At 43.7% G+C, this 26253-nt stretch overlaps 1 protein-coding gene across 14 annotated transcripts in view; it reads left to right on the top strand.

Moving 5' to 3' along the window:
- The first annotated feature begins 6930 nt into the window (after positions 1-6930).
- LOC112458489 (ephrin type-A receptor 4) overlaps positions 6931-26253 on the top strand; it is a 90725-nt gene continuing 71402 nt past the window's right edge. For 8 of the 14 annotated variants that reach the window (XM_025022143.1, XM_025022149.1, XM_025022146.1 and 5 more), the window contains exon 1: positions 6931-7374. The gene's annotated coding sequence lies outside the window, so the exon portion shown is untranslated. The remainder of the gene's footprint in view (positions 7375-26253) is intronic. The other 6 variants (XM_025022153.1, XM_025022152.1, XM_025022155.1 and 3 more) reach the window with 2 other exon arrangements.

The raw sequence follows: 26253 nt of genomic DNA on the forward strand, positions 1-26253 counted from the left end.
CAGTCGCTGCGCAACGCCACGAGCTATTAGGGACGCATGAATAAACCAGGGAACAAGAGCGAAAAGAAAACATCCCGATTGCGATATTACTCTTTGTGGAAACGTAGATTATAATCGTAGAAACGTGTGCATAATAATGACAGATATCGAGAGAAACTTCCAAACTTCAAAGTATGCACTCTGTTAAATATTAAAAGATGAAATTCAAATCGATACTTTGAGGTAAATAACATTTATTTGTTATTTCTAATTATCGTGTGTGTGTCGAAATTTATTATTTTAACACAAAACCGTATTATTTTAACTTCATTGATTGAGTTAAATTAACATTGTTTTAGTTGAATTAACGACATTGATTAGCAGCAGTGGCGACCTATAGGAATGGTTAATGACTCAATTTCAGTATAATTTGACGCTATGAATTTAACAGTGTGAGTTTTAAAAAAAAACGATGTTGTGAGTAAAATCTGAGAAATATTATCCGACAAACGGCCAGTTGAAAGTAAATGATAAAATCGTAACGTTTAAATGTTTATATTGGATTATCCCATAAGTAGGTATAATAATGATTTTTTTAAAGATACTTTTGAAATAAAACCAAAAATTTGACATTTTAATTTCAATCTAAAATATATTTTCCATTATTGTTTATAACTCTTCTTCTTAATCTTAAATTTCCAATCTCTTGGCAATAAAAAGTCTTTCGGTTTTGAAAGACTAAATCAAATTCCCTTTTATACCCTTTTATATTGTATGTACATTATTTATTGAGATAATCCAATTTCTAGCAGCAATAATATCATGAATGTGCTGAGAATAACCTAACTTACTGAGAACGTGCCTATAATATTTTTTTACTTTGCTGTATCCTCCGAAACATTCTCAAAATCCACATATGTGCTGTTAGGGAATATAATTGGATTGACGGTTATATATTTGTATATATCATATTTTCGTATTTTACAAGAATGTATGAAAAATCCGAAAGAACGCGCCTGCAGATTTCGCAAAGCCCGACGGTTTCTCGACGATGCCTTGTTCCCTGCATAAGAGATGCCCGTCCGGCCGATGTTGTAACGATGAGCGATGAATGGGGATTACAACGCGTAAGGGAGCCGACGGATGCCGAACGGGGCGTAATCGGTCGTTACGGAATCGTTCGCGCAGAAATCCTCTTCCGCGGTCCGCGGATTGGATCTTGGGGTCTATATCGAGAGGGAAACGCGTCGGCCGATAGATCGTCTCGGATGGCCGGCATCGCGACTCGGGTATATACGCGCGGGTTGAGCAATCGGCTCCGCTCGATCGCTGAATTCCAAGGTGTAAACGACGGAGATTAATAAGAGAGAAACTGCACGCGAATAGACTCGCTTCGACGCGATTCAACTTAATAAATTACGCCGGCTATCGAGAATTTTCCCGGCTCCTTATAGGCAGCTGCGATATAAGTAATAATATAAGTAACTCGATTTGACATTAGCGCGTACACGAAGCGCTCCAGAGAACCCGTCAACTTAAAATTTTCTAAAAATAACATTCACTTTCCATGTATAATCAATCGCTGATTTTAGACGAGTCAAGTTGAATTATACATATATTGCGTGCAATTTGTAGAAAAGCACAGATGTGGTCTATATTTACACATTTTCGACGCAGTGCGGTTCACGCGAGTGGTTTCCATTTTAATATTCATTCGCTTTCCTAAGCTAATTGCGGTCTCGAGCAGTCTCGAGCGGGTTTCACCGGCGAATCAAGCGGCCCGTTTGAAGCGCAGCTTATTTTTGCGCGATCTTTTCTAATATCGCTAACGAATGGCTAACCGAGTTAGCGCCGGTCGAACGGTACCGAAGGAAACCAGACGAAAGAGAGTAGAGCAGCTCCTTTGTCTCGATGTCGATTCCATTGTTCCGGCCGATGCGTAGAAAAAACTTGAAGAAGCAACACGACGACGACGCGCGGACGCGCACGAATCCTCCTCGGCGAGTTGAAGGCGACGGCGACGGCGACGGCGACGGCGCGCGGTCGTCTCGACAAATTCGTATAATTATTTCTCGATTAGGCGAGTCGCTGGACGTTGCTCGAGATTAGATCACCGGCGCGTTAACGGGACAAGCCTACTCATAACAGTTTCACGTTCTTCATCGCCGTCCGTCATGCAGAATACTTGCCCAATTGCGGAAGAGTCGCGGGCGATTCCGAAATTAATCCGAAATTAACACCTTTGATTTGTAGATCTGATTGTAAGATAGAAGGAGAAATAGCGTAATTCGTCACGTTCTAGAAACGCGATCCTTTTTGGGCAGCACGTTATTTCATATAAAATATGAGCCGATGACAGAAACGGAGAAAAAGAATTAGAGAAAAAAGAAAGGATGTCACAGGTGGGACAATAAAAATGAATAACGATGCCAATTTAACCGAATCTAATCCAACGCTTAATCGTTATCGTCGTGTAACTAAAAACCCGCAATCTCATGCAGCACTAAATTAGGAATTTCCTAACAGCAGTAAATGATTATAGACTTCCGAGAAGGAGGAAGACACGGAATGGGAAGGAACATCGCTCCGAGCGGCGAACGCGATGCGTGGTGCGTGGTGCGTGTCGCCGAGAGGAAGTCGTGAGGGCAGGGTGAGCGGGAAGGGGGCAATAAAAACTGATCGGGACGCATCTCGGTGGGGCCGGCCTTTTGCGGGCCACCAATGTCGAGCCGTCGAGAAAATAGAAAATCGTGGTGTGCTCCCTAAATGCGGGCGGTGTGATGTCATGCGGAAATAGCCGTCCGTCTACTCGCCGTCCTCACCGACGTCGACGCGCCAGCACAACCGCGGCCGCAACCGCACGGGATAGAGGAGCAATAGAGAGAGAACCGAATCTCGATCGATCACCAACGATTATCTCTCCTCGCCTTAGCTAACGAAAGAAGAGTGGGTAGCTTACGACGCGCCGGGTCGAAACCGGTATAATTTCCGTGGGTCCAATTTTCGAAATTGAAGTCACGGAAAAACGTATCCGACGCTAATTGCGTATCTGTCGACACTAATGAGCCCCCCTCCCTCTTAATCGGAAAAGCGTTTACGAAAATTAATTTACCTCTTGTTATTTTTTCTTTTATCTCTTTTATCATTCTGAGATAAATTAATTACGTATAATTAAATTTAAAAAAATTAACAGATTTTAAAAAAGTATAATAAATCTTTTAGGATAGATTTCACGAAAATTAAAATAGTAAATGATTAATGGGTATTAATTCTTAACGCTCATTAACATCTATTGATAAACTTGCGTGCTGTTAACCCATTTATACAAAACTGTTAAAATACATTGTCCACCGTATGAAGTAAACCTACAACATGTAGATCGAGATGACATGCATCATGGAAAAGAAGTAATTAGACGCGATCGAGTATTTGTCTTACGTGTCTTTTTAAAGATTTATTTGCAAGGAATAAAATATTCAGCGTTTATTTCGTAGTACGCGTTTACGTTTTTCTTAGTAGAAACAAATTTGTTGACATAAAACGCTCAGGGTTTGTTGATATGGCTTACGACGTTCAACTGTGTACACAAGATCTGTGTTAGCATTCTAACCGCGCGCGACAGACAACGGTATGAATCTGTTGTTATTTTCACGCGGGACTTAATTGCGACAAGACCTAAGAAGAATACAAAGTACAGCGATCACGAAGTTTAATCAATTTCCGTGACGATTCGTAAATGTCGAGACGACGGCTTTATCAGAATAGATACATTTCGCGCGGTTTATCTATTTAAAATACGAATCGAAATAACGGGAATTACAATTACATTCAATCAATTTCAACGACAGAATGTACAAACATTCTCAGGATTCTCACGAAAGATATTTTAAAATGTGAAAGAATAAAATATCAATAATGTCATTTATGAGATTTTACTCTCAAATGAATTATAATTTTTCTGACTTAATTGTTTAGATAAATAGCGAGAAAAATAAAAGACAAAAAGAAAAAAAAGTAAAATAAAACTGTAACAATTATATGTGATAAGTACACATTTTTAAAATATAAAGAAAAACTTTCAAATTTAATTTAACATCCACTATAGTATATTTCGTAAATGATAAAAATTGGAAATCGACATGCGTTATATGTATTTATGAGAAATAAAAAAAATTAATATCTAGAACATAGTAGGGAGAAATTACTATTTAGATGTATTATTTTTTCTTTTTATTTCTATCTTTTTCCCCAATATTCTTCTATTACAATTTGTGTGAGGTCTATGTACGATCTCCTTATCTTCTTCCAGAATTAAATATTATATGATGCAAGAAAGCAATATTCAGAGATTCTTCCAATTTATAGATACATATTACAAGCAATAAAATAAAAAGAAGTCTTTTATTTCAATCATTCAGTCATATTTTATAGCATAATCCAATCAATTTATTTTCAAAAAATTATGATAATCAATGGTACGTACTACGTATAACGCATTAATTTTTTCATTTTAATCTTTCGCTAAACCTATCCATTTACTGACAATTCAATTTGAAACAAAATAGAACGACTTAAGATCGAGTAAGCACTTTATCGTGGAACAGAAGGATTTTTTACACGGATTATCTCAGAGCGTTATCAATCGCTACAGTGTGTGTCTTGCAACAATCATTAATCGCAAACATTCGCGATTCTACCCGAGTTATCGTATGTCTTTTCTCGACACTTGTATCGATCGCTCGAGCTATCACTATCCAACATTTACGAGCCCCTAATAACCATAACTCGTATCGCGACGATTACAATTTTCCCTGTATCTGCCGCAATTATGGCAACTAATTTAATGCTTCCGGCGTGCCCGACGAATATACGGATTGACGGAGATCGCTAATCTTTCTGTTATCGAAAATTGTAATTTAGTTGCGGCTAGAGAGAAAGAGAGAGAGAGAGAGAGAAAGAGAAAGGGAGAGAGGGAGAGAGAGAGAACGGTAAAAACAGCCTCGATGATCGAAATTTCGTGTCTTCCCATAGTTCCCATTATGCGTCAAGTCAAGTGGGTTCATTTTTCACACGGGTGACGTTCTAATCCGTCCGTTCAAAAAGCGATAAGAAAAGCCGCGCTTTTTTTGACGTTTTTTTCGATCAAGTAAACTAAAATCCATAAAGGCGATAATGCTGTCGACAAGATCATGCGGATAAGCGGGACCGACGATAACATCGTCGCGCTTGATGCCCTTCCTACGATTTTTTGTTAAGAATGCAAACCCCGCGCTTTTTCGCCGCTCGATTTAAATATAGAACGCAATTCCCGCCGTTTGAAATGAGAGATTGGAAATCAGGCTGAAATGGTGCAGCTCGAACGTTCTTCAATCCTTAATCCATTCTTATTACAATTCAAGAATTACTTCTCGCAATATTTACTAATCCGCTATCCATTTTTTCGAATCGGAATTAAAATCAAACTTTATAGATTTATTTTTATTTAAACTAAAGGTACTTTGATAATTATCAAAGCTGTCGAACATATATAATAATAATTAGCATGATAAAGATATACGATATACATATAACAAATAACAAGCTATTCAATTATCAATCGAGAAAAGTTTTTCGGATCGATCTGTTATCGAGCAGCAGGAGGAGGGAAACGATTTCGGCGCGGTAGTGCCGCGATAACGGAAACTCGAGCAGATTTCGCGCGGCGCGGCAGCCTCTCGATCGCGGGTGCCGACGGCGAAAGTCAAGAGTCTCGCGCGCGCGAGGGATATATTCGACCTGGGACATTCCGGATGAATGCGAGACCGAGAACGACCGAGCGGCCGATGTCACGCCGCGGGCATTGGCGCGCGCATGTGCGCGGATTACACTTGACGGGCTCAAAAAATCAATGACCTCGCCGCCGCTCTCTCCGCGATCTCGCGAAATCGGTTCGCCGTCGCCGTCGTCGTCCTTTCCGTACGTACTTGTCGAATAACGGGCAAACCCTCGGCTCGCCGTGATCTCTCGTGATCCGACGACGACGACGCGCGAGACGAGAGAGATCGGGCGTCGCGACGCGCACCGGCCGAGACAGCGTCGCGCGCGCTCGCCGCCGAGGCCGAACGCCGAACCGCCGCGCCGCGCCGATTGCATGCGCGGGGGAGGGGGCAGGGAGAGGAAAGCGCGAGAAGCGAGAACGTCGGCGGTCGGAGCACGCCGGAGCACGCCGGAGAGTCGGAGAGAGGAGAAGAGAAAATGGCCGGCGCGGCGAGGGTGCAGCTCGGGATGGTGGCGCTAGTGTAAGACGGCCGAATAGCGGTACGCGGCGAAACCAGCCGGGCAACCTCCGTCGCTTCGGCGCTGCCGCTCGGCCGCTCGGCGTTCAGTTCGTGTCCTCTCGCTGCGCACGACGGTTGCGGCCGCGTCGGCGTCGTTCCCACGTTCGCGTCTCGCGGAACAGAAACTGAACAAAAAAAGAAAAAAGAAACAGAAAGAAAGAAAAGAAAAGAAACACCCGGGAGATAGAAAGCGGAGAGACAGGGCAGGAGAGACCGAACGAATCGAACGCGTCGCGCGAGGAAAGGAAACACCGAGCAGTGCGACTCGATAAACAAAACGGACAACGGTTGAACGGTATAACAGTTTCTGTTTTCCTTTCTCGTCGGAATTCGGTCGGAGTAAGGAACGCTCCGAAGGTGTCCCGTGAACATCGCGCCGGTTCACTTCGCAGTGTGAAAGTGGTGATAATCCAGTGTGCGCGTCGAACGTCGCGGGTCGCGGGCTATCGTAAAATTCGTAAATCGTTCGCTGACTATCTTCAGGTGAATTCTTCGGGTGATCGTACGTATACGGCGGCAGCGATTCGCGACTCGCGTCGGTACGAGGTGACGTGCGAGGGAGAGAGAGAGAGAGTGAAGGAGAGAAAGAGAGAGAGAGAGAGAGGGGGGGGGAGGTGGCGAGAGCGAGAGACAGCGCGCGAGAGAGGAGCGCGTACGCTCTCCCTCCGTCGCGTCGCGCCGCGCGGTGCACCGCGCGCCGTCCGTCCACCTTTCGCGTTGCCGCGAGTGCACGGGATAAAATGGCGCTTGCTTTCGTCCGTGCACCTCTATCGACCGTGACGAACTGCACGGCGGAATCGCGTCGGCACCGTTCGCCGCGGCCCTTCTGAGGGAACGTCCTGAGCGACGTCCCGCCGACGTCGTCGTCGTCGTCCTCGTTCCCCGTCGCGGCGGCGCGTTCCTCCGATCGTCGACGGCTCCGCACGTCGCGTCGTGACCGTCGTGCCCCTTTCTTCGCTCGGGGTACCGTGCGTGTGTATGTGTGTATGTGCCAAGTGCCGGAGCATCGCGGGAGCTATCGCGGCGATTTCGGAACGGCTGTCTGCGGAGCGGAGCGGATCCGGAGCGAGCTCTATAGGTGAGTCCAAGTCCGCATCTCTGCGTCTCGAATCTATCCCTGAACTCTGACGATGCCCGAGAGGGAGAAATTCCCGAGCGGGCGAATTGCAAATTACGATTTGCGCGTTTCGCGCGATTCGTTTATCAGCGCGCGATGGGATCGGGCGACAGCCTCGGCGATAGCGATTCGCCACTCGCTGCGGCCTCGGGAGCGAGGATCGCGATAACCCGGAGTTAATCTGCGCGACGCCCCCCGAGGCAGCCCAAGGTAGCCCGTAGATATCGCCAGGCCGAGATTTCGCGGAACCGCGCGTCTTATACGCGCGTACCCGTTACGCGAGACTCGTGGATCGCGAGACAACTTCGCGACGCTCCACGGGGACTCGCGTTACGGCGAGAGGTATTAACGATCGGTATCACTGGTGAAAGGCATTAATTCGCCTCTCTCGTTTGCCCGACCGTTCTGCGGATTCCGATTCTTAGCGCCTTTCCTCGCGCTCCGTCGCGCGTAGTCGCTCGTTTTATCGTGCGAAATTGGAAAAAGTCGTAAAACGAAAGCGCTTTACCTCGTAAGCGAACGAGTGAATGCGTTTAATCAACTTCCTGGATTCTCCTCGAGATTCCCTTTTTTTCTTCTTTCCCATCGACCTAATCGGAGCTGATACGCGCTCCCATGTAATGCATATCGCATATTAAATTTTTAATTATTACGATACGTGTAATTGGCGATTACCTAATGGTACTTTTAATCATTATGATATTTGATTTGCAATCTAAGGTCTGCAGGTTCTAAAGGTCACGTTCAACCACTTTCCCAATTAGTCCGGATCTATTTAAATGTCGCGTCTCTTTTGGATTGTAAAATTTATCAAATTAAATCTGTCAACTGTACAATATGTAATTAAATATGTATATCAAATTAAAAAGTATGCGCAAGAACGCGCGTTTAAATTGTAAAAAATTTCCCAAGAATATAAAATAACTGACGATAATTACAAGCTCAACGAGTGAAGCCTGACATTTTGCGGTCAGTTTTTTTTAAAGGAAAAATATCCGGCGAGGGAAGTGGTCGATCGCCATGGCTGTGCAAAGAAATTTTAGGGTGGCGAAGGTCGCCCGGCGACACGCGATATGCCCCGCGTGTATACATAGGTAATACGCCTGTGTGCACAGAGAGACGAGCGTAAAGTTTTCGCGCGCGCCGAAGGACGCGCCTTCGGCTTATAGCTTATAGCGCGGCGCACAAATACCGCGCGCGGCGCGACGCGGCGCGACGCGTACCGCACGGGAAATGACGGGACAGGACGTGTTTGAGCTCGACTCTCTACGCGCAAATATTTTACGCGGGCAAACACTCGCCGCGACGGATCGCATCGTTTCCTCTTACTCCCTCGCGGCCCGCGCGTCCGCACGAGAAGATTTTCCTTTCTCGTTCCGTTACGTAATCCATCAAACGTCAAAACGGTTCCGCGCGGGGAACCATTCTGCCAAGAGCGGTTTAGGGTTACGTGTCCACTTTGTCTAATTTTTTTTTCCACGGGGTAGTAAATCTCCCTTCTGTATCTTCTTCGAGATTAGGGTCAGGCAAATATTATCAGCAATTTTCTCTTATGGCATCGTTATCGTAAATTTTTTTTTATCTCTAGTCGATAGCGATGAGTTATTTGGTACTTGGTATCCGCAACAAGGACAGTACGACCACTACGACCAAAAAAATCAGTCTTGTTATATTCAATAAATTAATTAATTTTAGATATTCCTGCCCAAATTTTAGTTATATATTTTATTATATTTTATTTGTCAAAACTTCATTCTAGTCTCATGCTTTTTAATTTTTCATGTTTCGAAATAAATTACAATATCATAAATGAGACATAAATATAGAATAAATTCAACTTGAGTGAAAATTATTCAACATATATCGTCTATATATCGACTACAAATTGTTGACCGGCTTAAATTCCAATAAATCCACGTAATGAACGTAGAAAACGGTCGTAAATACTCGAGAGATCGGTCGGCGGGAAATGAATTTTCGTGACGTGGTCACATCACGAATATGTCGACGAGCGAACCGATCGTTATCGCCCGGCTGACAGTGGACGTTTAGCTAGATAGGAAGTGTGGCAATTCTCCAGCCATTGGATAAAAAAGGGGCACTACCCTCCTCTTTTCTACCTGTTGTCGGCTCGGCCAGGTAACAACGTGAATCCTATACAGGGGGTTTACCTCGAGTTTGCGGAACGTGTCATCACGCTTTCAAACTTTACTGAATCGTGGTAACAATGTTTTTCCACCAATGACGAGCGCGTTAAACGCGAAACGGTCGACTAGGTATGTGTGGAAATGTAATCTAGTATCAAAATTCACGTACGATATATGTGTCCTTTAAAATCGTTTTGAAGATCGGAGTAGCAAATTCAGAATCTTGATAATTTATATTATACAATTGAGCAAAAATTTATAGTTATGTCGTCGCAACTGTTTTTCTGAATCTGAATTATGTTGTGGAAAAATACAAGGGAAAATTTCACGTACAAATACTGAAAGTAGCATGCTTTTCGCGTACCTGTTATCTCGATTTTTTAATTATATAGATGCAGCTAACATTTTTTATACCTTTCAGCTATATCGCATGTGTTTCAATGAAAGAACTTCTCTCTGTATTTTCACATTCATAAAATTTCTGTTTTAACAGAGGAAACACATGTAACGATGGAAAACTTGTAATTATTTAACACGCCCGCAGCAAAATGCTCTTCTCGTTTTACAAAATAATCCCAGCGCTAAGGGACTAAAACAGAGAAAGTATGCCCGGCACGCAAAATAACGACAACCTAGTTTATTAACCATTAACCCGTCTATTAACCATTATACTCGTAACATTTAGCAGCTCGCGTGCAATATCGTGCTCTCGCACGTTCGTAAAACACGACAGTTTCAAAACAGTTTCCGCTTCGTTCGCAAGCGTGTTGAAGTAGCGGCCGCGGTGTGGCCTCGTTTCGCGATGTAATCGTGTACAATCGATTTGGTAACGACTGAATCGCCCCTCGCGATCCACAAGTGCATTCGAATCGCAAGAAAACAAGATTAATAAAACAAAGTGGAAATGCCGTTGCGTTTCGTAAGCGCCAAATGTATGTCACATGCATATTTCAGTTTTTAAATTTAATTCCTCTCTTATTCATGTATACAATAATTAATTCACAATTTATTTATGTATATAGTTCATCTGTACATTTAAATCTTTATGTTTTAAATTTAGGTACTTATATTATATCTTGTTATATCTAAGCCAACGCGGAGAAACTTCATATTACTTGTATCCCGTAAAACAGAACTTCCACAGGAACATATACATGCAATGTATATAAAATATCCTTAAAGCGTGTAGTATATATGCATGTAGTAGTATAATTATACAAAAGGTATCCGGATGACTTTAGACCCCCAAGGTGCATTAGAGGGTTAATCGCGTGTGCACGTAGAATATAGGCACCCGCAGCGACTTACCCCGTGTCCCTCGTTTTCCCCCGTATTTACGGCGACGTGGCTCCAAAGCTTACGCAATTTCATAAATGAATCGACCCGCTTCCGTCATTAGGGCGTAATTCCATTTTCGGCGTCTCCCCTCTTTTACCGGCTCACCACGATTAGCCTCAATTCGCTGTATAACGTATAAAGGCCGCTAATTTGTCCCGTATCTTCTTTCGTCTCGCTCCGGAGTTGACAGGCGCAACCGTCTTTCACATACGTCGGACACGGCGGGAGAGAAAGAGAAAGAGAGAGAGAAAGAGAGAAAGAGAGGGAAAATGTCGCCGGCGACGTGAGAACGGATCCTCGATGTTTGTTCCGTGCTCGTGGCGCTATCCGGTCGTCGAGATCTTGTCCGATAATCGTCGGCGGACCGTTAGACGAAAATGATCGCGAGCCCCGCTGAGATATCGCATTGCCCCCCCTTTCCGTATCTCCCCTCTTCGCTCGCTCCTCATCTCGCTTTGCGTATGTACGTACTTGGGTACGCTCCCAGGGGCGAATCTGCGTGAAAATTAATGAAACCTAAGCTTCAGCTGTCAAGAGACCCTACAGGCATCTTTGGAGCACTCGGACCCCCCAAGGCAAAACGTTATCCGAAATATTATCCCCTCATTTTACTTTAATGAAAAGAATTAACACTGTAATTCAAGATTAGAGTAAATGATTGTTATTAAACTTATCGTTGCGTCGATTTTGCCTGGCTTCATTGTTATATACATAGCCCCAGAGTGTGCCTAGACGCAAGAAGGGCTGTACGGCTTCGCAGAATAATTCTCTTCGCGAATATACATATATATTCGCCAACGTCTCGAAATCGCGCGTTATCTTTAACCCTTTGCGTACGCTCCACAGAAGCGTTTAGTCCCCAGGCCTCGAAGAGTTCTCGTACTTCGCTGCGCGGCTCCGAAGATCAATCCCAATCTCATCGGCGTGGCGAGGATCGGAGCAATTAATTATGATTACTGGTATTATTAGAGACACGTACTGGCGTGTCTATCGGCGGTCGACGCGTCTGCGTGCGTGCGTGTGCGTGTGCGTTCGTTCGTTCGTTCGCGGCGTGCTGACTCGGCCGGTTCGTCGGACATGTACTCTCGCACACACTCGGGTGCGCTCGCCGCTGGTGTAATTGCATCGTGAAAGTGTTACAAAGCGATTCCCGTCGGCCCTGTGAAAACGCGTCGCTTTGCGTCGCCTCGCGTCGTCGCTCGATCGAGCGCGCACCCGCCGCGCCGCGGACTTGTAGACGTAGTGAAAGTAGTGCAACCACCTGGCTCGTCCTTTGAAAACCTGCAACCCGTGCCGTGCATACCGATTCAGGCATGCACGCGCCAATCTAGTCCCGCGAGTTAGCGTCTCGAACTTCTCAAACGCTCCAAAGGGAAAGAAAGTTGCTCTCCCCTCGAAAAAAGCTTGACACAAAGAACGCACAAGTCATGAAGGATCATCGCATTTTTTATTAAACCGGTCTTTTATCGATAATCCACCTCTTAAAACTCTTTAAGCTGAAAATTACACTTATTATGACATTTTCATTTATTTATGATTCTATGAATATTATAAAGGCATTATTATATGCATCGCTGTGTACAATGGGCATTATCGCTTTTTGTCTATTTTTATTTCCCACTTTTTCATGTTTAAGCCTCTAAAAGGGTCAGACAAATCCATGAAATAACAGTGGTTTTTCGAAAATCCCGAAACAATCCGGGATTATGCGGGGCATTAAGGAAGTTCCACAAAACCTTGAAATGCGTCGTCATGGACAAGCCGGTCGGTTATAATCTCGCTTTACATTTCCGACCACGCCGACAGGTCCTGCTGCAACCGCGTGTAATCTCGCTCGCTCATCTGGGATCTAGGGTTACCTGGTGGTCGTCGCCGCGGCGAGTGCACGTAGTTCGAGCGCATTGTGCCGCGCGTGCATCTCGGGGGATATTACTATACATTCGCGAGCTTCCATTTCGACCGGACGCGGAAAATACTTACGAGCTAGGCGAGATAGAATCTCTGAGAGATCGTCGCGTCATATCGCATCACGTTGCGTCGCTTCCGACGAGTGTGCTCGTGAAAATTCAATTTTCTGGGCTAGCCCCTCGACCGGCCGGTTATTTATATTTATGAAGACTTTGGCATCGCTCCTCCAACTCTCTCAATAATATATTACTGCGAAAAATAATCGTGCTCCTAATGGAGAACGTTCGTAACTGCAATATTTTAACAGCAACTTTTGTTTGAAAATGTGTTTAATAATCGATCTTCAAACTGGATACCCTATATCTCTGATTTGTTATTATATTTAGACAAAAAGCAATAATGCCATTTTTGCACCGAACCGCTTGCGTTATTTAAAATAATTGTTTCTTTTTTTACTGCAATTTCTGGAAAGCTATAGCTTTTAGCGATTGCAATTTTTTTTCGTCAAAGGCGCGATAAAGATCGTGTCCTTAAAAAAAAAGAAATTATCGAGCATAGTTACAATTTAATATGTGTAAGCATTATCTGTGCGCGTCCGTACATTTGTTACAGTCATCAGATACCACTTGAACGATTAATTACACCCCTGATACGTTGCTAATCCCCGTCGTTTAAAATTGTACGTCACGGCCGCTCACGGTGATCTCAGTGCGCGCTGAAGATCATTAGATCTGTGTAGATGATTGATATCGGGGATTTCTTCATGGCCGTTTAAACGAGACGAATAGAAACGTCACCTTTATCTGCTTACGAGAGAGTCGACGAGAAGTCCAATGTGTTTCCGAGATGGCTGCGTCTTCGCTCTTTAGTCTACAAATTACGTGCGATACGAGATTCTCGTATAGCTACTGGAGTTTTTAATGGAGCCCTCGGCTATTTGCATACTTCCATGACATCTGCCACGGATTGACTTACTGCCTCGTATCGAGCGACACGTTCGCTTACACAAGCGACGGTGGAATTGATAATTATCCCGCTGGAATTAATAAATCCCGTTAGAAAGACCAACGGGGGATTTTCATTCCCCACCTATAGCAAAAATATTTGTCGTGATCGTGCTCGAAGATTAACGCGATTATCTCGATACTCCCGACGGCGTTTAAGCGCACAATTTTTCTTAATGTTCACTTTCGATATCAAATTTCTCTTACAAAACACCCGGTGCGTTTCCCATCGTTAACGATCCGACGGCTGTAAAGAAAAAGAAGAGTCAGTTAAAAGAGAAAGAAAAGAATCGCCCATTACGTAATTTTGATTTATTCGCGAGTTTTACTTGCGTATAGTTACGAGCGTCGAAAGAGAGAGACCGTTAATTTTTTGGCTTTTACATACAGCGCGCAGCGTGTCGAAATACTTGCGGGGCGTGAGTTACAATCGTATTCGTCCGTTTCGCTGGACCACGATTTCTTAGGCGGTGGAAATCGTTTGAATCGCGCGGCGCGCAATGACAACCGATCGATTCACAGAGATATCGAGCAACGATCGGGAGCCTAGTCGAGAGCACACACACCTGTGATATAGTAATAATAATTACGACAGTATAACTCGCGCGCTTGGGTTGCGAAACTCCCCGTGAATATCGCGACACTGCGCGCCACGGGGTGAAAGGTCTCCCCACCTAGATATCTATAAGAAGCTTATCGCGTGGTCACGTAAACGTACACATATATGTATACCTGCACCTTCACATAACGTACATATACATATATGTATGTTCGCTCGCGGATGTAAAGTCGACAGTGAAATTATTAGGAATTCACGAATGGTTTATCAACGATGGGCGATTTAATTAAAACGTTCGGACAGGGCCACCTTTTACGATCGCCGATATTCGTGCCCGTCGATATTAATTTGCGAAATCGGCCGCGAGACAAATGCTTTCGTCGACCTAATTGTTCGATGCTCAGGCGCTTTATAAGCCGATTCTCGCGTGGCCAGCTCGCATTTACATACATTGCGGCGCATACAACGACGTCGAGGACGATGGATACGAATGTCGGTAAACGTTATCTTCGATTTTTCGATAGACCGCCTCCTGTCTCCTTATTCATCGGTACTTTCTCTCGCGCCGATCATCGCCAGCACCGGGGGGGATAAAGCGATCGTTATCGTCTTTGCGAAAGAGTCATTCGTCACCCCAGCCAAATGCGAGCAAGATCGACGGGAGGGAGGAACGGTGTTCTTCTTTTCGCTCATGAATTTCTCGCGAGGGTAAACGCCGCTTCATTGTGTCCACGTGGCCGACTGCTTTAACTTTCTGCTTTAACGATCGACACGCGCATCCCTTTAATAACGATTACTGTGATCAAAAGCATTGTGAGGACGCATTTACGCCTAGAATAGACAACTGCAAGTTGTTAGGGCCAGCAGGTTTTAGCGGGATATATTTTTTAAATCTTATTTGGGAATTTTCTCTCTAAATAAATAATCATGTTTGTTTCATTCTTTTTAAGGGCAGTGGGAAAAAAGCAGAATTAAATCAATTAAGAAGGAAATAAAATTCGAGTTAGAAGACGTAGAAATAATAAATTAAGAGTCAGATTTATCTTTCTTTTAAATAAGAGACGAAAAATAACGATCTCGCGATAAATTCGCGGTGAAAAAATATTCGACTCTCGTCTCTCGTCGAAACGAAGATCCGATCGTTGATTCAGGGAGGGCCTTGCGTTGCATTATTATTCGATAGCGGTTCTAGAGGGGGAGAGCTCTTTTGGTTGGTAGGTGAAGAATAAATTTCGCACTGTCACTGGAAGAGAAAAATGTGGCAGCCGTCGCGACGAATGGAGAAGTCTGGCTCCGATTATCGATATCGTTCGCGGCCCTTCGCACCACGCATGTAACGGTGCGATCCTTTTCTACATTTTAATCATCTGGCATCGTTTCTCGAGGGATAGAATTTCGGGAGTGTCTTAAATTATTCAAGAACAACAATAAATCTTTAGAGAAAGATTTACTTGATTTTAAAATTCGCTTCTGAAATACGTTATTAAAGCGCCACATTTTTTATTACAAATATTAGTGTTAATTAGATATTTATGTTAACAATAAGGTAGAATAAAAAAATCATCGTCATAAAGGAGCACACTTTTCGTGCAAAATTGTAATAGGATATGTACGACTTGTTAATGATGAAAGGCTGAAGGCCGGAAGAATCGTATTTTCTGAAAAAACCGGCGCCAACCGGAGAGTATAGTAGCCCGCGCGACAAATTACCGACGATAATTACCAGGATTTCGTTCGTCGGGGGAGATGGATCTAGGTTTATTTTCTTGTTGACGGCTCGCCGTTGAATGGAAGAGTTTCGCCTCCTGCGTCCGTCCGCTGCTCGAATTTCATGGGAATCTGGCCAATGGTCGTGGCCCTCTCTACGAACCTTTCTTGCGCGAGTCTTGCGTCGCGCATATGGCCGCGTTTTTTTCTTTTTTCTTTACCGGCGACGGGCCATTTTTTGGGAAGTGGGCGTACCTCTTTCCGGTTTTCGGTCCATTGTGTTCCGTCCTGCTTGCTTCGCTTCACCCGCTCGCCGAGAATGCGCCGACGTTGCACTCGCGCGAGCGTGTGCAGGCACAGGACCGGATTATCCCTACCTGTTCCCTGTTCCTGCCACGCACGCACGTATACAGATGTCCGCGCCTGCCGTGGTACGCGGCGTTTTCTATACGTCGCGTCGTACGGGAGAGGTATTTTCGCGTTGGAACACATGCGGCAACTCGTTTCGCTTAACACCGCCGCGCCGCATGCATGGCGATGGTTAAACTCGAAAAGTCGAAATCCACTCTCGCAAAATGTCTAATATTGGAAAAAGAATAAGTTTTCTTATGTTAATGTCTAAATATATAAAATTATTACGTAAGATTTAAATATATCTAGATTTCCATTATGCTCCGAGAACGAATTCCTGGTTCGTTCTCCTGGGCTCATTGATAATTTGTCGTGTAGAGTACGTTTCAAATAGTACTGCTCTTAATCCTTTCATTATTAACAAGTTGTATATGTCGTGTATGAAAAAGTTTTAGAATAATTATTCAAGCAATTATTTAAACCATTAGTATAAGACGTTATAATACATCAAAAAAGGAATTTCATGCGAAACAATTAATTTCTTCGCGCAAACTCAAATACCAATCTCGCCGTCTTGACGTTACCAACTTATCGGCCTATTAATCGCGATTACAAGCGCGTGACATTAGGCCAGAGCCGCCATAAATCATGTATCTACCTTGGCATCTTTACGCGAACCTAGGCTTTCGAGCTTTAAAGTTTTATCGCGCGAGTGCGCGCACGTTCGAGCGATCGCGCTCCGCTTTCTGAATTTTCCAATAAAAAGATCGCTGTATATAACGCTCGAGCACAGCCGTTGAACCGGAAAGATTTAAACGGCTACCTATTTATGCCGTCTATGGTTAATAGTAGCGCGCTGCCAATAGCCAACCGGCCTAACTGTTCAGTGGCAAATAGATATTGAAGAATGACGACAGCGCGCCGCATTTTGATGAAAGATTCCGCGCGAGAGGGACGTGGCCACACGAGATGGTAGAAACCGTTAGAACTAGTGCTTCTCTCTCCTCCTCCACCTCCTTTTGGCCTTCTGCTCGCGCGCGCGGTCAGTTATCTCGTCGAGAGGATCAAAAGATTCGGGTCGAGGTTAATCTCTACCTCCTCGTCGTCCGACAGGCACCTGCGATTAATTTCGTATCTTTTCTTCCAGTTCCTCGAGATTCTTCTTCCCGTCTTTCTTTCTCCCCCCCCCCCCCCCCTCGGACACGCGATTTTCGAGAAAAAGGACGAGAAACGCGTTCATGATAGTCGAGGACGAGACTCCAATTTACCTCGACTCTCGCGCATCTTAATACCCTGTAATTTCGCGCGCGTAAATATTTACCATAAGAATATTCGCTCGAGCGGGATTCGCATCGGCGAGGCATTTTTTCACGTGAGACCGCGCGCAATTATTTTGCGCAATCGATGAAGACGAATACCCCGTCGTTTCCCGTTGTTCATGCGCGCGGAAGAATCTCGCTTGTCGCTTCCTATACCGCGATCTGTCTGCCGCTCTCTTTGCTCTGTAAGCTCCGCCAAATGTGTAAATTTACGGATCAAACGGCACGTTAATCGATCCTTACGACATCGGGCTCCTTACGCCCCGAGCACGCCGCGCGTATGTTTGTTCGGGATCCTTTATTCGTCGCTAGATCCTAGTTTGCGCCGTCTATCGGGCTGAAAGGAGCCCGTGGAAGGATCCAAAGGCTTTCGATGTCCCGTCTTCGCTTCTCCTTTTTTATGATCGTGCACGTTTGATGTGTAACGTGTGTCAGTTACCCTCTTCTCGCTTTCCTCATCTCTATCTCTCTTTCTTGCCTTCTCTCTGGCTGGACCTTCCGAGTCTCTACTGCCTCGGGAGAATCCTTGGCTAAATATTTGACGTGCGAGCGCGCGCAGCTGCGACGGGATTCCGAAACGCCGAACAAACGACTGGGGATCGGCAAAGATACCGTTCATTATGAAATTCCACCTGGTAATCAGAGGGCTCCTCCCTTTGCGAGCGCAATGGATCGAACTCCCTTTAACAAACCGTTTACAATAACATATCTACTGTTCCTATTCAATTTTAGCAACACTATTATTATTTTATTATGTACGTTAGACAAATTAACGAAAAATTCTTGTTCTAAAAATAAATGTAAAGATAGGTGTTTTTGAAAATCTTTTGACTTGATTTCGGCTCCAATTTTTTGCCTGTGATTAATCGAGTGATATTTTGTCGCTCTACTAAAAGATAATTTATCTATTTAAAATAGATTCTCGTGCGATCTGGCATATAGAAATAAATGATCACCGCGATCATGTGCAGTTGATGAAAAAGCATCGAGTCGGAATAAACGGCCTGCATGATCGGTGCACATTCGAAAAGAGAGCGTCGTGGCGGGAGCGTCTTTTGAGAAGAATATCGAGCGATTTTGCCGAAATTTCACGGTGTTTAACCAATCGCCACAGTCCGTCACCTGCCCAGTGGCCGATGGCGTGTGAGAAAGCATCGTTTAACGCATAAACTCGGCAAAGCGGGTAGTTTTCCTTTGTCAGTAGGACGCGCGTGCACTGTCCGGAAATATCGACGTCGCGCTTAGAGAGATGCCAGCCTCTCGGAGCGTATATATGTATATGTACGTCTGTGTAACACGTATCGCATCTGAGGCCATTTATGCCTCGACGTGGGACACCTGGGGTCTCTCTCTCTTTCGGAGACGACACTACCGATTCGACACCTCTCCGTATTGAAAGCCGTTGTCCATTCGCTCGTGTAAAAGCCGATCGGAAATAAAGAGAGGGCGGGTCAATTTGTCCGCACGATTTGGAGAGCTCATGGGGTGAATTGCGCCATGTAACGTTCTCCTGCTGAGAACAAATGTATGTAACGCCGTTATATAGGAACCTCATTTAACACAAGGTATATACCATTATCGATCGTGTACGATTTTAACCATTTCGGCACTAACGTATTTTCACGTCTCCGGCCGTATCATTTTCTAAACTGTCAAATTTCCTCCTTAAGATATGGCTTTATTTTTTAGATTAGATAATTTAATAAGAATTTCTAGACAAATATCTAAAATTATGAATGAGGTAATATTCCCTATATAAAATACATAGAATATTTATATTAATATTCTCTTATGCTAATGATTTTTATTAAAAGGTTTACAATAAGCTCGTCGATATCGTTACAGAAATGAAGTAAGAATGCAATCGCACATAAATTGCAATACAAGATATTCTCAATTAGAATTCGTCAAGAGAGATTTATCGTTATCCTTATTCCATCAAACAATGGTTTAAGAACGATTCTCGATGCAACGTTCGAAGTCAGATATCGGTACGGTATTGGAGGTAGATTGATATCTCATCGCCACGAGTTTTCTCAGAAACGGTGACTCAACTTTTTGTATCGCGCATCGCGGCATTATTAATACTGAGAACCGACATTACAGAGTAACCAAGTTCTTATCGTGTTTATTATCATTAATATTGCGAAAGATAAGAGGCGAGGGAAAGAGAGGGAAGTAGTTCGTGAGAAGAAATCGGATTCGTTTAGATCGACCGCGGCATTACGCGCTCTCTCGGCTTTTTTGGTTTTATCTGCGGCTTGCTTGCGCGATGCAAAAGTGGGTTAAGTCAATGTCCGAAGGGAGGCGATTTAAAAAGCCGATATTTACTGAATTTTCCTTCGATCTGTGTGCACGTCTCATCTTTTTATTTCTTCCTTTCTTCTTATCTCATCCTTTTTTCTGCAGTGCCTGATAAGTCCGAACGGGCTGCTGATGATTGTGATAGCGGCTATTCATCGACAGGCAACTCTCATAAGAGGTTAATGATTCAAACCTCATAAATCGTTTAAAGAAAGATGAAAGAAAAATATATAACGCGTATTTATACGTGAGAGAAAATGCATATATTCCAGCGCCATTTAAGTACATGTACGCGCTTTCGTTGTTTTATCGTAATAACGGTACCCGCATCCTTCTCCTATTTGTTTAATATAATTATTGCGTGATCGAGGTTTTACATCGAAGAAATCTCGACGCTTCGTTAAATATGATTTATGAGTGTCGTTATCATTGCATCACGATTTACGCGTAGGCGTAAAAGCGCTTTCGTGCCGACTGCGCGAGAAGTTCGCGACATTTTCCTTAAAAAAGAATTATCCGCCGGTGATTTATTTGCTATGAATAATGCGATCTAGTATTTATTGCGAGTCAATTATGCGCAATCACCGTTTATCCGTGCCAATCGAACGATAATATAAGAATCTTACTGCAATCGTAAACGCAACTACCTTCGAATTATTCGTTATTTTACAATTAATTAGAGAAGATGCCATTTTCGGTCAGGTGCTGAATTTTGGTAGCCTAATGATAATATTTCTATGCGATTTTTGTATACTTTTTCCAACTTAGTAAATAGCGCAGCGATTATTTGTCGGTTTTAAAAACACAGTTCTTTGTTAGAATAATAAATCTACATACTTAAATCGATAATTGATTAACTTTTGATGCTAATAAGCATCCTTTTTAAATCACTGTCAAAAGAATTTATTGCAAAAAATACCCCAGTCAGGGTTCGAATCTGGACCTCCCTACAATCCGTGACGAGTGTCTTTATCAATTCGACCATTAAGGTAATCGATGTTTTCCTGTTTTCATTTACAAATGGCTCACATCCATGCAAATGCGAATGTTTTCGAATAACACAATTTCCGACAATTTTAATTAAACAGTTTTAATTCATTATAAGTAACGAATAATTCAGACGATTAAAACTGCCGGAGATTGTGTTTTTCGAGAACATTTACATTTGTATGCATGTGAACCTTTTGTAACTAAAAAAACAGGAGAACATTGATTAATATTTAATGTTTGCTAATGTTTCAACCAATATCCACTTTTGCGTAGTCGTCAAATTTCTTCGACTTTATGAAAAATAGTACTTGAATTAACTAACAAATATTATGTACCAGAAACATTCTTCATAATAAGAGAGTTTAAAATGATACAAATTATCAAAAATAATTGATATTATTGAAATAATTCTAACAATGTGATAATAACATTATTATTGTATATTATACACGTTTATTTATTACCAGAAGAAGTTCTCTATCTAATGTCTTACGAAATCAGTGTACAAATCCTTAATTAGCGGTTTTACTCCTCGATTAGTTTCGACAAACGGGGATCCCCGATCCTTTGTACGTGTCGACAAAGTGAAACGCTTAATCGGCATCCGAGTGGATCCTCTCGAAAATTGAGAAATCAGGAGCGTGCGTACGAGAAGAGCGTGCGCACGCCGCGCCGTATGCGTGTTTCCTCCCCTTTTCCCCTATCCTCCTCGCTTCTTGATGTCCGTCTGGGTTATATACGGAGAACACGTCTACCTTTCCTCCCCTATCGAGCGGCTACATTAGCCTTTGTAGATAGCGTTAAGTGCTCCTGAGTATATCCAGGCCCGCCAATGCCGGTGGATCCCAGCTGTCTCGGTATATATCGGTACGTGCAAGCTCCACATCACACGAGTCCCGGGTGCCCGACTCGACAACGACTACTAGTGGCTCCGAAATCACTTCCTTTTGGGCAGCGCACGTTACTCAAACACGATCGGCGTCGCATCGAGAGATTTCGCTCGGGAGATCGAGGAAATAATTATCTCAGTCTTTTTACGAAGTGGAAAATCGGCATAGGCCGTATATTAAAACATCAGCGTTTTAATAATATAATAAGAAATATGTATATTATATTCTGAAACATATATTATAATTTATGTACATCTAAAAATGACAAAAGTTTTTATCTAATATTAATTAGACTATCAGTCAAGTATCGAATGATATTAACAAAGTTTGCTTGACAGAAATTACCTTGGTTCTTTGTTCGATGGATTTCTTAAAAAATCGCTCTTATCTCTCATCGGGAGTGCGATTTTCCTTGAAATCGCACGGAATCATCAGAGGACGCACTCGCGCGCGAAATCACTAATTATCGCTTTCTGGTAGGAATAATGGTGATTACGATCGTTATAATTCTAGCGAGTACGGACGACTCGGGGATCGGCCTTCTCGCGCGCGAGTCATTAGTATTGCTTCTCCCGACGTTAGTGTCCCGATAATACGCGCGCCGAGAGACTCGGCCGCGCGCGAATGTACCAATTATTGAGCTCGAATGAAAAATGGACGAATGGCGCGAGAAAGATAGCAGCCACACCTCCGGAGTTAGAGTATAATCTCTGCTATCCGAATGGATCGCGCACTTTTCTCGTCATTCGCGCGATCGGCGCGACATTTCGGTAGACGAGCGACCGCTCATTTTCTTTTCTCACAATCTGTCTGAAAGGAGGTATATACCTACTCGCCTCGTTCTACCTGGACTTCGAGACGCGCGAACTAATAATTTATCTCTCGCGCCGCGATCCCCGTAACGAGTTGAAGTTAATAAAACGTAATGACAATGTCGGGTACCGGGTAAAGCGAGATATACGTGTCACGCATCGGACCGTAATCTTATATGTAAAACAGCTCGCCATTGTACACGGTGTCCCCGTAGTTACGAGAGATAGTCTACGAACGAGATCCTCTTCTTGCCTGCGGGCGACCGCGCGATTCTAACAGCGTCCAGACGCGATGATGCGCACTGATCAACAATCCGCGAGCAGTTTTTTTATTTCTACGCGACGATCCCCCCTTCCGAAGCAGCGAGGTATTCCTCGTGTCTAATGTGAATAATGAGAACATTTGTTGAAACAACAAAATGAGCACGAAAGGGAAGAGAATAAAATCTATAAAACAAAAACGGATTCGATGCTTAAAATGATTCTCGATACCAAAATACTTTTCTTCGTGTATCATATTGCTTTTTATGCGTCTTGAAATGCGCGTGACTTCGGAACTTGATAGGAGGATCCTCTATATAAAACGCCTATCTCTCGAGCTTGTACGTCGAAAATTTGGACGGCCGTGAGCATGAAATGCGCATGCAACGAAAACAAACGGCGGGTGGTGCAAGGCGAGAAAAATCGTGGAGGCACGACACGACTCGTAAAAGTCTCGGTAAAAGGTCGTAAAAACCATGCCCGGTCGGCGCTAAAATCGTAACGATGAGTCCACGAGCTCTGGCTTTGACGATCGACCGGTCTTGTCTTTGCTTTTGTTTGTGCTTTAATGAAAGAGAGAAAAGAATCCACGTGGAAATGGTGCGGGTCAAGCGAAACGTACGGTTTAGTCATCATATTAAAAAGCACAATTTTGGCCACGTCAAATTCTCCCTGCTTTTTGTTGTCAAAAATTTAATCGCCCCTACTCTCGTATCGCTATAATTACACTCAAATATTACAAATATTTGAAATTTAATTTGCACAGCAATGTAATACAATAAGTATATTACGTGCGGCGTGATATAATTATATTTGCGAATTATGTTTAAAATTGAAATATGAAGTATATTAATATTTTCGTAATGCAAAACCATAATGTTGTTACGTTTTGCACCGCATACTTACAGATTTATTTCGCCGTCATCCGCTATCGTAGCGACGCATTGATTTTTTTTTCTATCGCTTTTACAACTTCGACGTTACAGATGCATCAGCTTCCTGGATACACGTTAAAAGTGTCTTTTATAGTGCTCCTGGGACGGTACAGCGCGACTGTGTACGCATATACACATCTGTGTGACCAGAGGCAATTCGAACCACGTATACGCGATCACTCCCCGGTGACTCGGTCTATTTTCGAAATTCCATCCCCTTCGGCCAGCGCCAAAGTGCACTCCCGTGTAGCGCATTGCCGTTACGATTACTTTTCCTTCTCGTGCCAGCGTTTCTTCCTTAAATGTACACGCGAGCACCGACCCGCGCGTTAATCGAAGAAATCTGGTATCGCATCTCTTATAACGCGTAACTCTCGTGTTCAGAAACGTATGCGTGTTTCGCAAATCTCATCATTATAACGGAAAGTGTCAATGGATTTGTTTAATTTTTATACAGTTTTTTAACGTAACGTGATATTTTTAAGATGACTTACCTTGTGATGAATTTATGCCATTATGATATGAAATGGACAACTATTTTGTTAAATAATGCGAAAATTGTAGAAATATGTTGCACCAATTCAGCTCCTGATTTTTCTCAAATTACGTAAACATAATTCATCTCATTCTCCTGATGTATGTGATTAATTAAACGCCTAACTCTGATATCATAATCTTATAATGAATCGATTTATTTCTTTTTAAACTCGACGTGCTCAGATCACAAGTTCGGCATATGACACTGACGATCTCCTGGGGTATCTCGAAGGAATTTTAAATGATCCAATTTATTATAGTTTCTGAGAGCACGAGCTCGGTCATCGATCCTCTTAATTGGGAAGACATATATGACGCCTAGCCGAAGAAAGACGGTCTGTGGAAGAAGATGGCTGGTTTATTTTATCGGTAATTAAAAATTCGTACATCTCGCGCCGACCGGACTACTAATCCCAAGCCTCGATTAATTATCGCCTGGAGTGGGTTTCATTGTTAGGATTGTTTTTTCGCGGAGGCCATTACACCGGAGGCCCGGGAAAGGCAAAGGCCGAGAGGTCGGAAGAAAGGGCGCGATGAGAAAAAGAACGTTTCGAGAAGTCTACTCTACCGTAGGCGCGAAATTGCGCGGAAAGAAAGTGCTCAGGGTGGTACCCGGTAACCGAAGGTTACCTTCGAATCCCGTTCAAGGTGTACGAGATGTCTGTCTCGCTCGCTTGTACCGTTAATTCGGTACGCGCGCAGGTCGGACATCGCGATATAATAATTAATAATTATCGAGATAAGAATATATAATCCCGCGTTATACTCTCTTAGGTGCACCGGTGAAACGAGAGAACGGCGGAGCAAAGATCTTTCGACAGCGCGCAGATTGTAATCGTGTTATCTTGAGAGGAGAGTTTTTCTTTTTCTTTTCGCTTTTATGCCTGATTTAGCCATTCGCCACTCGCGCTCGCGCGCTCGCGCGCCTCTGATATCGATCTCTCGTGTATTGCGCGGATCATAAATTAATATATAATGCATCGCGTACTTTCACGAGACGCGCGCGCGACTTTCGATGGCTCGTTAACTCGCCTCGCTGGAACGCCGAGAGAGGCGAACGCCGGCCGATGGAAAAAGCAGACGGGAGAATCGCGCACGGTGTACACGCATGCACGCGTCCCTTATAGCGGACAGAGGGAAAGGGAGAGAGACAGAGAGAGAAAGAGAGAAGGATATTGTAGTGTCCGTGCATTAGCGGGACTCCGGCACGGCCGAGTATATCATTAAATATGAGAGCCGCTGAGTCGGGAGCAGCTCGATCCTTTCTTTTTTCGTTTCCTCGTCGCTCGTCCTCCGTTCTCCGTTCTCCGTTCTCCGCCTAGCTCCTCTTTCCTCGTCGCTTCTTCGCCTTTTTCTGCTCTCTCTTTCTTCCTCTTCCTGCGTCACTGCGTTCCAGCATCTCTTCTCTCTGACCGGCGACTCACCTCCCTTACGTCGCTCGTCCTCTTCTCCCGTTTCGCTCCTTCATCCTCCTTCCGTCTCTCTCCGTCACTCTCGCACTAACCGACTTAGTTCTACCTGAGTCGCCGAAGTCTCTCCCGCGGCTTCGCTACCCTCTACTTCTGTCTAAAGGTGCGTTTATACTACGCGAGCACACGAATAGATGATAATGTGATTGAGGGCGAACCAATTTGCTCCCCTAGAAGGGCGATAAACTATCAAAAGATGTTTGTGTGAACGTTTGTGCGAGCATTACTTCGATACTATACGTTTGGAAATGAATTAATTTTCAATTAATCTTTATTAGTTTTATATTAATATTATAATATTATCTAATT

This window comes from Temnothorax curvispinosus, unplaced genomic scaffold (assembly GCF_003070985.1).
Source record: "Temnothorax curvispinosus isolate PA1 unplaced genomic scaffold, ASM307098v1 QBEX01008959.1, whole genome shotgun sequence".
NCBI lineage: Eukaryota > Metazoa > Arthropoda > Insecta > Hymenoptera > Formicidae > Temnothorax > Temnothorax curvispinosus.